Genomic DNA, 12,678 nt, shown 5'->3' with positions numbered 1-12,678 from the left:
GAGGTTGTTTTTTGTCTTGGGGTATGTAGGCACCAGAACTGTTCACACAGTTCGGCAGATTTCATGTTAAGGAAATGACTTTGGGAAGAAAAGGAGGTGTCCATGTGGGTTAGAAATCTGGAAGGGCATTTTCCATGGAGCGAGCCTTTAGCCAAGCTCTAAAGGCCAGGTAGGATTTGGGTGAGCAGGAGGAGAGGACACTCCAGTCAGCAGATGGGCAGTGAGGCGGGGAAGAAAGGCGGAACCAGGCCTGGTATCAGAGCTGGGGCTGGCAGGGGAGAGGCAGTGTTCGGGAAAGTGGAGTCCGCCTGAAGATTGTGGGACCTTCCGTGGGGAAGGTAACCCGGAAGCGGTTTCAGATTGGGTATTGGAGGAGAATGAGCGGACAAGGAGCAAATTTAAGAGCCAGCTTTCAGGAAATAGGTCTATAGTCCTTGGTGGTTCTGGTGTCTAGACGATGCTGGTGATTATGAAGTCTCTTTGCAGCCCCAGCCCTTGGAGCATGCAGGTGGGAGGCCAGATTCCTCACCTGGAGAGCTCCGCAGATGACCTCATCAACCTACCCTTTTCTTGGCCCATCTTCATGGTGTGTAAGGACAAGGCTGCAGCACTTGGACCCTCTCTCAGGGGATGCTGCTGTGCTTAGACTGAGGTGGCCCTGCTGATGTTCCCTGCCCTTGGTATAGGGGCGGGACAAGGCTAGGGAAACTAACAGCTGTGCTCCCCTCTCTTCTACCTGGGCTAGGTCTTTGCTGTTCAGTTTGGCCAGGCGGGCTGGGCTGTCACATGAGTGATCCCTTCTGATCCTCACAGCACCCTTACAAGGCAAAGACTCTTAGCAGCCAATCTGTTTTGTTTCTGACTGAAACAAGCTCAGAGAGTCAAGGGCCTGGCCCAGGGTGTCACAGCAAAGTTCAGTGACAGGTTCTACCTGTGTCTTAGTTCTCTGACTCCACATCTAGAGCTTGTTCTCTTCCACCATTCAAGATCTTTTATAGCCCCAGATGAAGAATTTCATGTTTCTTAGGAAAGTGACTACCTGGGCAAGGACTTAGCGACGCCTGAGAAATTAGCTTCAGGAGAGTGTGCCCTAGTAATGATAAGTGACGTAATAACCAGCCTGTATTGAGGGTCTACTCTGTGCCAGGCCAGCGTTTGAACTCATGAATCTGCATCACAGCATTTTTTTTTTTTAAGAGATGGTGTGTTGCTCTGTCACCCAGGCTGGAGTGCAGTGGTGCTATCGTAGCTCACTGTAGCCTCAAACTCCTAGGCTAAAGCGATCCCCCTGCCTCAGCCACCCCATTAGCTGGGACTACAAGCAAGTGCCACCACACTCAGCAACATCACGTCTTACAGAAGAGGAAATGGGAGGCACAGAGAAGAGAGGTTAAATGAGCTGTCTGGGGTCACACAGGTAGAGCCAGTCTCAAGCAGGAGCCAGCCGATAGTCTCACACTGAACCACAGGGCAGCCAGAGCTCCTCATGGAAGCTCGCTTGTTTATGTGGCCCAGCTCCAGAGAGGGTTGTCCTGTCTATCTCTGCTTGTGGGTTTTCTGGGGAGGCTGCATTGGAGAGAGAGGATGTGTCTCAGCCTGACACACCACACTCTGCTGAGGTTGTGGCAGCCCCTGGCTTGGGGTTAGGACATCTTAGGAAGTGGCAGCTCACGCCTGTGGCGGGTTTTTGTGATGGGCTGATAGAGAGGAAGGTGGTCAGAACTGGGAGGGCCCTCACTGTGCGGGTAGCTCCATGTTGGTGGAGGCCTCCTAGTCTGTTTGTATGCACTGCTGCCTCATTTAACTTGAGACTTAGATCCTCGGAGCAGCCTGCCAGGAGATACGAGTTTACCTCCCAGTCAGGAGACAACACAGGGGATTTTTTTTTTTTTTTTTTTTTTTTTTTTGGGACGGAGTCTCGCTCTGTCGCCTAGGCTGGAGTGCAGTGGTGCAATCTCGGCTCACTGCAAGCTCCGCCTCCCAGGTTCACTCCGTTCTCCTGCCTCAGCCTCCCGAGTAGCTGGGACTACAGGTGCCTGCCACCACGCCTGGCTAGTTTTTTGTATTTTTTAGTAGAGACGGGGTTTCATCGTGTTAGCCAGGATGGTCTCAATCTCCTGACCTCGTGATCCGCCTGCCTCGGCCTCCCAGAGTGCTGGGATTACAAGCGTGAGCCACCGCGCCCGGCCGCAGGGGACTTTATTTTAGAGCCCGATCAAAGTAACATGGAAAAGCTAAAGGTTCTCTGAGCTGCAGTGGCTCCTCCTTTCCATGAGGGGGCGCCATCCGGAGTCAGCGCTTCCTCTGAACACATCCCACTTGAATGGGACAGGCAGCCATGGTAGCCATAGAGCATATGGGCCCACACTGCTTGCATTTAAATTTTCACTCCTGTTGTTTCCATGATGAGCATTCCTCAGGTTCTATGCCATAAATTTATAATTTGGGAAATATGGTCACCACTACCATATGGCTCCCATTGTGTCTTCTAATTTAGCAAAGATGATAAATTTGTTTCCTGAAAATTTTAGGGTTAAAAGCATTCAATTGGACTTGATTCGTTGGGAGTTGGTGATGTGCCTGATGTATCTGTAACAGGAATATCCCATTCTTCAACCATGCTGCACACAGAGTTAGGAGTCCCAAAGAAGGCATTTGCCTGAATAATTCCATAAAACGTGTATGTAAAAGAAGTCATAAACGGAGGAAGGAAAATACTAGGTAGGTAATAAAGACATTTTTCATACTTTTATCCTGTTTGGAATATAAATTCTTTGTTCTCAGCTAGATTTGTACTATACTAATGAGGAAAGGTCAACAACAACGAACTGCCACCCTTTGACATGTATATACACTCCTTTTCTTTGCATGTGAGTTGGTGGATACCATGTATAAATGTCTACACATGTTGGCTGAGTGTAGTTTGGTGAACATACTCCATCCCCTGCCCCCAGCCCTGACTAAGATGCAGCACCAGATACACATTTTGGAAGAACTGACCTTATTGTTGTCAAGTAGGTGGAACTTGTCAGAACGTCATCTTTTTCCTCTTACCCCTCCCACCCTCATTCATTCTCCAAGTGCCCTTTTCATTTCACTTCCTTTTAGATCCTCCTCTCAGCTGTCAGCTAAAGAAGACCTGATACTCTGATTCACCCCAAGATTCAAAGCTCTCATTTCTTATCTCTCCCAGAAGAATTTTCTGGATGAGCCTTTAAGCCAAAGGTATGACTGTCTAATAGCGGAATTTCAGTCATCTGGGACAGACTAGATGGGGAGATGTTAAGGAAAGAGACTCTTCCTGGTGTACCCAGAATTATAGAACTCAGATGTCCTCATGTGCCCTGTGTTTCTTGCTAAAAGTTGTATAGTTTTGTGTTTTACATTGAAGTCTTAAGTCTTACATTTAAGATCCATTTTGAGTTACTTTTCATATAAGGTGTAATGTTTAGGTTGAGGTTGATTTTTTTTCCCCCTCCTGTGGATGTCCACTTGCTGTAGCACACTTTGTTGAAAGGACTACCTCTCACCATTGAATTGTTTTTACACCTTTGTAAAAAAGCAAGTAGGCAATTTGTGTTCTCTATTGTGTTCCATTGATCTCCATGTCTAGCCCTCTACCAAGACCATGCTGTCACAGTTACTGGAGCTATATAGTAAGCCTTAACACTGGGAAGAGAGATTCCTTTATTCTTTTTCAAAATAGTTTTGGCTCTTCTAGGGCCTTTCTCTTATGTTCACAAGGAAACTTATACATGTGAATGTTCATAACACCTTCATTCAAAATAGCCTCAATCTGGAAACTATCCAGATGTTCTTCAGTGGTGTATGGTTGACCAAACTGTGGTATATCTATACCATGGAATACAGCAATAAAAAAGAAAAAATTATTGATCACATGCAACAATATAGGCAAGCCTCAAGGAAATGATGCTGAACGAAAAAGTCAGTCTCCAAAGGTTATATACTGCATTTGCCATTTATATAACATTCGTGAAATGACAAAATTATAGCGAGGGGGAACAGATGAGTGGTTGCCAGGTGCTAGGGATGAGGGGAATAAGGGATAGGTGTTGCTCAAAAGGGGTAGCATGAGAGAATCTGGTGGTAATGGTACAGTTTAGTATTTTGATTGTGGTTGTTACACAAAGCTACACATGTGACAAAATTACATAGGGCTACACATACACACACACACACGAGTGTTTGTAAAACTGGTGAAATCTGAGTAAGTTCTGTGGAGTGCGCCAATCTCAATATCCTAGTTTTGATAGCATGCTAGTTAGCTATGCAAGACGTTAACATCGGGGGAGGCTAGGCTAGATGCTTGGAACCTCCCTGTACACTTTTTTTCCAACTTCCTATGAATCTATAATCATTTTGAAATAAAAAGTTAAAACAATGTTACATTCTGTTTATGTCACATCAAGAATGGCAAACCTGTAAAAATATGGACGTACAGTTGCCTCTGCAAAAGGAGGCTTCATCTGATTTCATAACATTTTATTTGTTTAGAAAAACCTGGTCTTGAAGCAAACATAACAAAATCTTAACATTTGTGAATTTAGGATGATGGATTTTATTTGTTGTGTTTTTCCCTGTCCTTTATTATGTGTTTGAATCATTCCATTATTTAAAAAATAAAATAAATGTAAACAAAAGCAATAATTATGCCAGGGTATGTATCTCCCTGGTATCTTGGTCCACTCACAAAAGTGGTCTGAATGTTTAATATTTCCTTAGTAAAACTGCTACTTGGTCACAGGCTTCTCTCCATGAATTACTAACTCCGGGTTGGGAAGCCTAAGAACATAATCCATCTTTTTTATTATGACAAGCTAATTTAATTTTAATTGCTCCTTATAGTATTGCATTATGAGGAGGAACTATCTTTAATTATCTTTTTGGGGGGATGTTTCTAAAGTAATGTGATCTCAGAAGCAGAGCATCGTCCCTTCCAAAGTAGCCACCTGACTGTGAACTTAAAATATTTGTGTGCAACAGTGTAAATAGACTTCTCTGCTCCTCCAACTGGTGGAGGCTGCCCTTCCCCCCAAAGCAATTAAAAGAATTCCAGATGGGTGATTCTCCCCTTCCTGGTCCTATTTAAAAATACAAGTGTCGCTTCGGGGATTTTTTTTTTTTTCCTGGAATATACCAAGTGAGTGACACAAGAATTGGGACTCTCCATTCCTGATTTAAATATTGGCCGTGTCCTTTTGAGATCATTTTTCTTGGTGACATGTTAGACAATCTCAGGTCAGTCTGTGTCCTTAAAGATCACTGTGGGTGTCAGGAATGCTGCTTACAGATGTACATGATGGGCACATGGAGGCGCCCTTCAGGGCCTTTGGCTCAGATCCCCATCCTGCTCTTAAAGAAAAGGGCATTCTGTTATTTATTTGTTGGATTTTAATTTCTGCCTCTAGCCCTCTAAGGCTTCTCCATGTAGTGCCATCCTCTGCTGCTGTTACCACCATCAGGGGTGGGGGTGGGGGTGCTGTACAGTTGGCGGCCAGAGGATGCCATTGAAAAGTGGAGAAGTCTTCACACTGCTCTTTGTGGAAGGACGGCCTCCCTTCCCGTGGGCAAACCCCGGGGCTGGAGCCCTCCCGGCTGCCCAGTGGCTTTTGTGTGTGTGCAGCTTTCAGCTCCTGTCCATCAGGCTGAAAGGGCCCATTCAGGGGCATTCATGCGCCTCCGAGACCCCGGCCGCCTGGACACAATCAGCTGAGAGGGGCGCTGCGAGCCTTGCACATGAGAATGCGCCCACTTGGCCTGCCTCCAATTGTTTGGAGGAGCCCAGGGCCCGGGAGTGAGCCCAGAGGAATGACACTGGACAGCCACTTGGGGTTCATTCATTCTGTGCACTTGGAGCCTCTGGAAGGGAGGGGTGGGAATACCTTGCAGTGAGCTGGGAATGAGCAAGTTCAGGGCTGCTAGGACTTATCTTTGGTCCTGACCTTCAGCTTTTATCTTTGTGTACACCTCTTGGAGCCCCTGCTTAAGGGTAGAGACCTTGTCTTCTTTATCTTTATAGTCCCACATACCTGAGGCACTCAGTAAGTCCTTGTTGAAGGAGTGAACTACATTGCTGCTCCTTTCATATAGCCCCAGGCACACTGATGTACTTTACTGTCCTTTGAAGAGGCCACAGAATATTTTGCCTCTTGGGGTGTGATCACCTTACTGAAAAGACTGGGCTCACCTCTTAGGTCAAGGAGAGTAGACTTTGAGATCTTGGAGGGACGAAGGACATTTTCAAGGTGGGAAGTTGCCGTAGAACAGAGTGCTGATGGCCAGGGATCTGCATTTGGAATTTGAGAGGCTGAGTAATGAGCGCCATAGGCCTCTGCAGAGGCCAGCCTTGGGTGGCTGGTTTGCAGGAAAGGGCAGGACCTGGTGCTGACTTGGAACCAGTTGGTGGTAGATGTGGAGATGGGAGAATGGACTTCATGGACACTTACCATATGGCAGCCAACACCCTGGGAACCTCTGGCACCTGATGACTGACCTAGGAACATGGGGAAATGAAAAGCACAGGCTGAGATGCTAAGGAGCCTTTGTGTTTCTTAGTTTTACAAAATTGTGTTTAAGGATCACAGCAGCAGCAGTCACAGTAGTAGCCAAAGAGATAGTAGAATCTTCTATTTATTGGGAACTTACTGGACTAAGAGCTTTGTACATAATACTTCACTGACTTAAGCTGTTCTGTTGTTATATACACCCACATATGAGTGGTAAGTGCTGCAGGCATTTTAAGGTAGGAAAGGTTATTATTCCCATTTATGGACGCAATACCTGAGGCTCAGAAATATTAAGTGGCTTCCCAAGGTGAGTGGCAGAGCTTCAGTGGAAATGGGGGCTTAGGCTCTTAGCAACTGAGGCGAGGGCTGCTGCCAGCATTAATGACTCTGGTGCAGTGAACTGAGTTATCTTTATAATTTCTCCTTCAATTTTAAGTGTTAAGAAAGAAGGAAGAAAAGGAAACATACCTCTACTAGTCTTTAAGAGCCTTATAACTTATTTGGAGAAACGCAGCACACAATATAGAAACACTTTCCAAGCTGCCAGTGCCGAGTGGCGGTATCAATGCTGAGGACGGATAGGGAAAAGCTTTCCTACTTGTCACATACCCTGGGGAGGTGATCACAAACCCACTGCATGGCCTTCCTCCCAAGGAAGGAGTTAGGTTGCCCCATGGCTAAGGGAGGGATGTAGAACCACTTAACAGGACATTGGTTTCAAACCCTCTGGTCCCGCCAGCTTCTTCTGTTAGGCACAGGTGCTATGTGACATCTCACAGACCCTGATCTGGTGCCAGCCCAGGCCAGATCACCAAACCCTGCCTGGCCTCAGCTCCCTGCACTATGCAATGGTATAGAAGTGGGATGGCACCTCTCATAGGGTTAGTTAGTATTTGCATGCTGTGTGCTCTGTACTACTCTGTTTAGTGCATTTAGAAGTTGATTTCCTCGGCCAGGCACGTGACTCATGCCTGTAATCCCAGCACTTTCGGAGGCTGAGGAGGGCAGATCATGAGGTCAGGAGTTCGAGACCAGCCTGATCAACATGGTGAAACTCTGTCGCTGCTAAAAATACAAAGATTAGGTGGGTGTGGTGGCAGGTGCCTGTAATCCCAGCTACTCGGAAGGCTGAGGCAGGAGAATCACTTGCAGCTGGAAGGCAGAGGTTGCAGTGAGCTGAGATTTTGCCACTGCACTCCAGCCTGGGCAACAAGAGTGAAACTCTGTCTCAAAAAAAAAAAAAAAAAGAAGTTTATTTTATTTCCTCATTGGATGTGACCAACTTCCTACAAAGGGAAGAAACTTCATCTTCAGGTCCCTAGGATAAAGCTTTTCATAGGGAGGGGACAAAAATTTAACTCCAGGTCACCAAGAGAAGTCATTTTGCAGCATGGAACTTGGTGCACTTTTGTTTTCACTATGGTCCCAGAATCCATTTGTCCTCTGACAAGGGGACTCTGTGCTGCATAGGGCTGGGTGTTCCAGCTGTGTAGCCCTGTGCCTGATGGCAGGTACAGCCACAGTTAGCTGAGGGGCAGTGGTCTCCATTCAGAGGTCTGCTTCCTTCTACCCTATTTCACCCTAATGAAGATATGTCATCTTGCAAATGACTACATGTTTTCTATCCTCCTCATTTCTAATCCTGAATTTAAGCATTGGAAAGAGCTTGAGCAAATCAGTCAGCTACCGCCCCTTTCCCCCAAACTCAGTCTAGTCATCTGCAAAATGGAGCTAGCAGTGAAAACAGTATGTATTAAATGAGATGATACATGTGAAACATGTAGAGCTCTAATTTTATTTTTTATTTATTTATTTTTTTGAGACAGAGTCCCGATCTGTTGCCCAGGCAGTGGTGTGATGTTGGCTCACTGCAACCTCCGCCTCCTGGATTCAAGCGATTCTCATGCCTCAGCCTCCTGGGTAGTTGACATTACAGGCATGTATGCCCAACTGATTTTTGTATTTTTAGTAGAGATGGGGTTTTCAGCATGTTGTTCAGGCTGGTCTCGAACTCCTGGCCTCAGGTGATCCATCTGCCTCGGCCTCCCAGAGTGCTGGCATTACATGTGTGAGCCGTGGCACCTGGCCTGACTAATTTTTTTTTTTTTTTTTTTAAAGTGCACTGCACTGAAGTGCAGTGGTGTGATCACAGCTCATTGCAACCTTGAACTCCTGGGCTCAAGCGATCCTCCTGCCTCAGCCTCCCGAGTAAGTGGGATACAGGCATGCACTACCATCCTTGGCTAATTTTTTTAAAATTTTTTGTAGAGAAATTTTTGTTTCTCTGCCAAGTTTTTGTTGCCCAGGCTGGTCTTGAACTCATGGCCTCAAGCAATCCTCCCACCTCAGCCTCATAAAGCACCAGGATTACAGGCATAAGCCACTGTGCCCTCTCTGTCTGTCTTATCTAATTGGGTAATCACTCAATAAAATTAAGTTCTTATTTTTTCATTTGAATGAATTGTATCGATACCTGGGAGAAGCCAAAGGTTGCTTTGTTAGTTGTGACTCCACGGACTGACCACCTTTGCTGTGCTTGATATTTATGTAGAGCACTCAGGCTAAAATGCCCATGGCTTCCCTGTCCTTTTATTCTCGTGGGTGATGGCGAGTAGAGCACAGAGGGCCAAGTGACTTGTCCAATCTGCATAGACAGTAACAGTTCCCCATCCGTGGCTCTTTCCACAGCTGAGGAGCCAAAGTCTCAGGCAGGTCTCAAAGCTGGCAAGTTTAAACTAAGTGATATTTAGTCTGGGTGGGATTCTGATCGTGCATTTTTCTTTCTTTTTTCTTGCTCTAAAGGACATTATTAGGGCCGGGTGCAGTGGCTCATGCCTGTAATCTTAGCACTTTGGGAGGCCAAGGTGGCAGGATTGCTTGAACCCAGGAGTTCAAGACCAGCCTAGGCAACAAAGCGAGACCTCATGTCTATATTTAAAAATAAATAAGTAAATAAATAGAGGGCATTATCAGGACAACTGGCAGCATTTGAATAAAGTCTGTGGATTGAATGATAGTATTCTACCAGCGGTAATTTTCTGTTCTTTGTTCCTTCTCCACTACTACTGCTCCACTTGACTAGCCTTAAAAAATAAAAAGCAATTAAAATAAATAAGATGGCAATTTTATGACTAGGTAAACTGGTATTGTAAGAAAATGTCTTTTTTGGGAAATACACACAGAAGTATTTAGACAAAAGGGGACATCATGTGTGCATCTTACTCTAAAATGGTTTGGGGAAAAATGCATATATAGAGAGAGAGATAAAGTAAGTGTAGTTAAATGTTAACATTTGGGGTATGTAGGTGAGGGGTATGTGGAAGTTCATTTTACTATTCTTGCAACTTTTGTATAAGTCTGAAATTATTTTAGTATTTAAAAGTTTAAAAAAAAAAAGGCCCTCCTGTGGCTGAGGTGGTAGGAGGGTTAATGTGAAAAGATGGGAGAGGGGCTGTGGGATGGAGAGGGGTGGGGCAGAACCCTGGAAGGTGACCCCCTGGGAGTGGAGGGCTGAAGACATGTGAATGAAGAGAGGAGAAGGGGGGAATAAACTGAATAAGAAAAGTCCCCCAAACAGAGCACCTTCCCACCGAAACAGGAGGGATTACCTTCAGGAAATGATGTGGGCAGACTCTAAGGCATTGCCAAGTTGGAATTACAGAATTCAGGAGTGGTGGCTCACACCTGTAATCCCAGCACTTTGGGGAGGCCAAGGCGGGTGGATTACTTGAGGCCAGGAGTTCGAGACCAGCCTGGTCAACATGGCAAAACCCCATCTCTACTAAAAATACAAAAATTAGCCGGGTGTGGTGGCGCACGCCTGTAATCCCAGCTACTTGGGAGGCTGAGGCAGGAGAATCAGGCTGATAATGAGCCAAGAGAAGAGGAGAAACCAAGTCTGCCAGGAGAAATATGAATTTGGACCTTGGAGAATGAAAATTGTAGGAAAAGCAGGCAGGGTAGATGGTCAGGGAAACCCAAAGCATGGTCAGGGCATCTTCTGAGGATGATGGGGATCCTGCAACTAAGCCAGCCAAACTTGTGTCTAGAATTGTGTGCCCCCAGGTGCCCTTGAGCCCAGGGTAAATAGCTGGTGTGATTACAGCAACCAGCAGTGTGTGCCATGTCACAGTAAACACTCCAGGAGTGGGTTCTCACAGAAGAATCAGGAGGAAACCCCTGGCATGAGATTCAGAGCGGAATCCCCCTCAAGTTCTTGGATGGTGGCAGCAGCTGCTGTGGAGTCTCTGTTGCAAGCTTTTAGTTCGCAGGCACAGTGGTTCAAGTTTAATCACCACAAAAATACTGCTTTGTGTGAAAATAATACATGAGTAGTCCTTATTGCAAAAGGTTCAAAGCAAACAGAAGGAATACATCAGAGGCCTCTTTCAGCTCCACCCCCAGTCCCACCCCCGAGGTAACAGGTGTGGACAGTTCGTCTCCCTACAGTCCTTTTTCACAGCATTTGCCCTATGGCGTAGTGGCTGGGACTGTGGGCTTTGAAGCAAGATCATCTGGGTTCACCAACTACCTCCACTACCTACAAACCTTGTAACCTTGAGCAAGTTACCTACCCTTTTCTCTGCCTACGTTTTCTCATCTGTAAAGTCAGGATAATAACAGTCTAGACCTAATAGGGTTGTCATGGAGACTGAATGAGTTGGTAGGTGAAAAGAACCAGCACCTGGCACAGTCAGTGCTCAAGAAATGTTAGCGTGCATGGGACGTGGTGGCTTATGCCTGTAATTGCAACACTTTGGGAGGCTGAAGCAAGAGGATCACTGGAGCCCAAAAGGTCAAGGGTGCAGTGAGTTGTGATTGTGCCACTGCACTTCATGCTGGGTGACAGAGCGAGGAGACACTGTCTCAAAAATAAATCAATAAATAAGATCTCATTACATATGAAGACCGATTTTCTTGCTTGCTTGCTTTTTGCTTGCTTTTTTGCTTTCCTTTCTTTTCTTTTTTTCCTTCTTTCTTTTTTTGAGACAGGGTCTCACTCTGTTGCCCAAGCTAGAGTGCAGTGATGGGATCATGGCTCACTGCAGCCTCAACCTCCCAGGCTCAGGAGATCCTCTCACTGCAGCCTCCCGAGTAGCTGGGACTAGAGGGGCACGCCACCACCCCCGGCCAATTTTTGTATTTTTTGTAGAGATGGGGTCTCGCCATGTTGCCCAGACTGGTCTCATAATCCTGGGCTCAAGCCATCCTCCTGCCTCGGCCTCCCAAAGTGCTGGGATTACAGGTGTGAGCCACCATACCTGGCCCTATTTTCTTTCTTAAAAACCATAAAAAGAGTCCTACTCTGAATATTTTTATCAGTAGCATTCTTAGTTTTGAGCAGTAGGTATCAGCTGACTGAGATCAGAAAAAGGATTTCTTTAAAGGACACTGGGGTGGTTCCCAGTCTTGCTGGGATGGCTGTGGACTCAAACCATGGAGACCAGGCAGCAGCCCAGTCTGCACCCACAATAGTCACAAAACCAGAGTGGCGAGGACACTGTGCTGTTGATGTTGCTGGCATTTCCAGCTTCCAGAGTGGGAGGTGAACCCTGCGTCCTGCCAGGACTCATACGAGAAGCAGGGATTCCTAAACTCGGGACAGGAGTTCAGATGCCAGGGGCAAGTGTATCCCTGAATAGTTTATGATTCATTTGAGGCTTTTGTGCCCACATAAACAATGTCATTCTTCTTCTCTTAAAGACAAACTTCGCTATATTGCTTAGGCTGGACTCAAACTCCTGGGCTCAAGGGATCCTCCCACCTCAACATCCTGAGTAGCTAGGACTATAGGCGCAGGCCACTGCACCCAGCACATGTTATTCTGAACATTTACCTGTGCCAGGTGCTGTGCAGCAGTGATTCTCAGCCCAGCAGCACATTGGAATTACCTGGGGAGCTTGGATGATTTGGAATGTCCAGGCCGGGCCTGGTGGTAGGTCCCAGCCATCGGGACTTGTTTTTTTTTTTTTTAAAGAGACAGGGTCTCACTATGTTGCCCAGGCTGGTATTAAACTTTTGACCCCAAGTGATGCTCCCACCTTGACCTCCTAAAGTGCTGGGATTACAGGTGCAAGCCACCACACCCAGCCCGGACTTTATAAGGTTCCAGGTGATTCCAATGTGTAGTCAAGGTTAATAACCACAGCTT

General features: G+C 46.2%; 1 protein-coding gene across 2 annotated transcripts in view; it reads left to right on the top strand.

Annotated features, from left to right (window-relative positions):
• TCF7L1 (transcription factor 7 like 1) overlaps positions 1-12,678 on the top strand; it is a 176,538-nt gene that overhangs the window by 50,610 nt on the left and 113,250 nt on the right. The gene's annotated exons all lie outside the window — the stretch shown is intronic.

Source organism: Pan troglodytes, chromosome 12, assembly GCF_028858775.2.
Source record: "Pan troglodytes isolate AG18354 chromosome 12, NHGRI_mPanTro3-v2.0_pri, whole genome shotgun sequence".
NCBI lineage: Eukaryota > Metazoa > Chordata > Mammalia > Primates > Hominidae > Pan > Pan troglodytes.
Note: the sequence above shows the minus strand (reverse complement) of the source record. Positions and strands in the feature narration are given on the sequence as shown.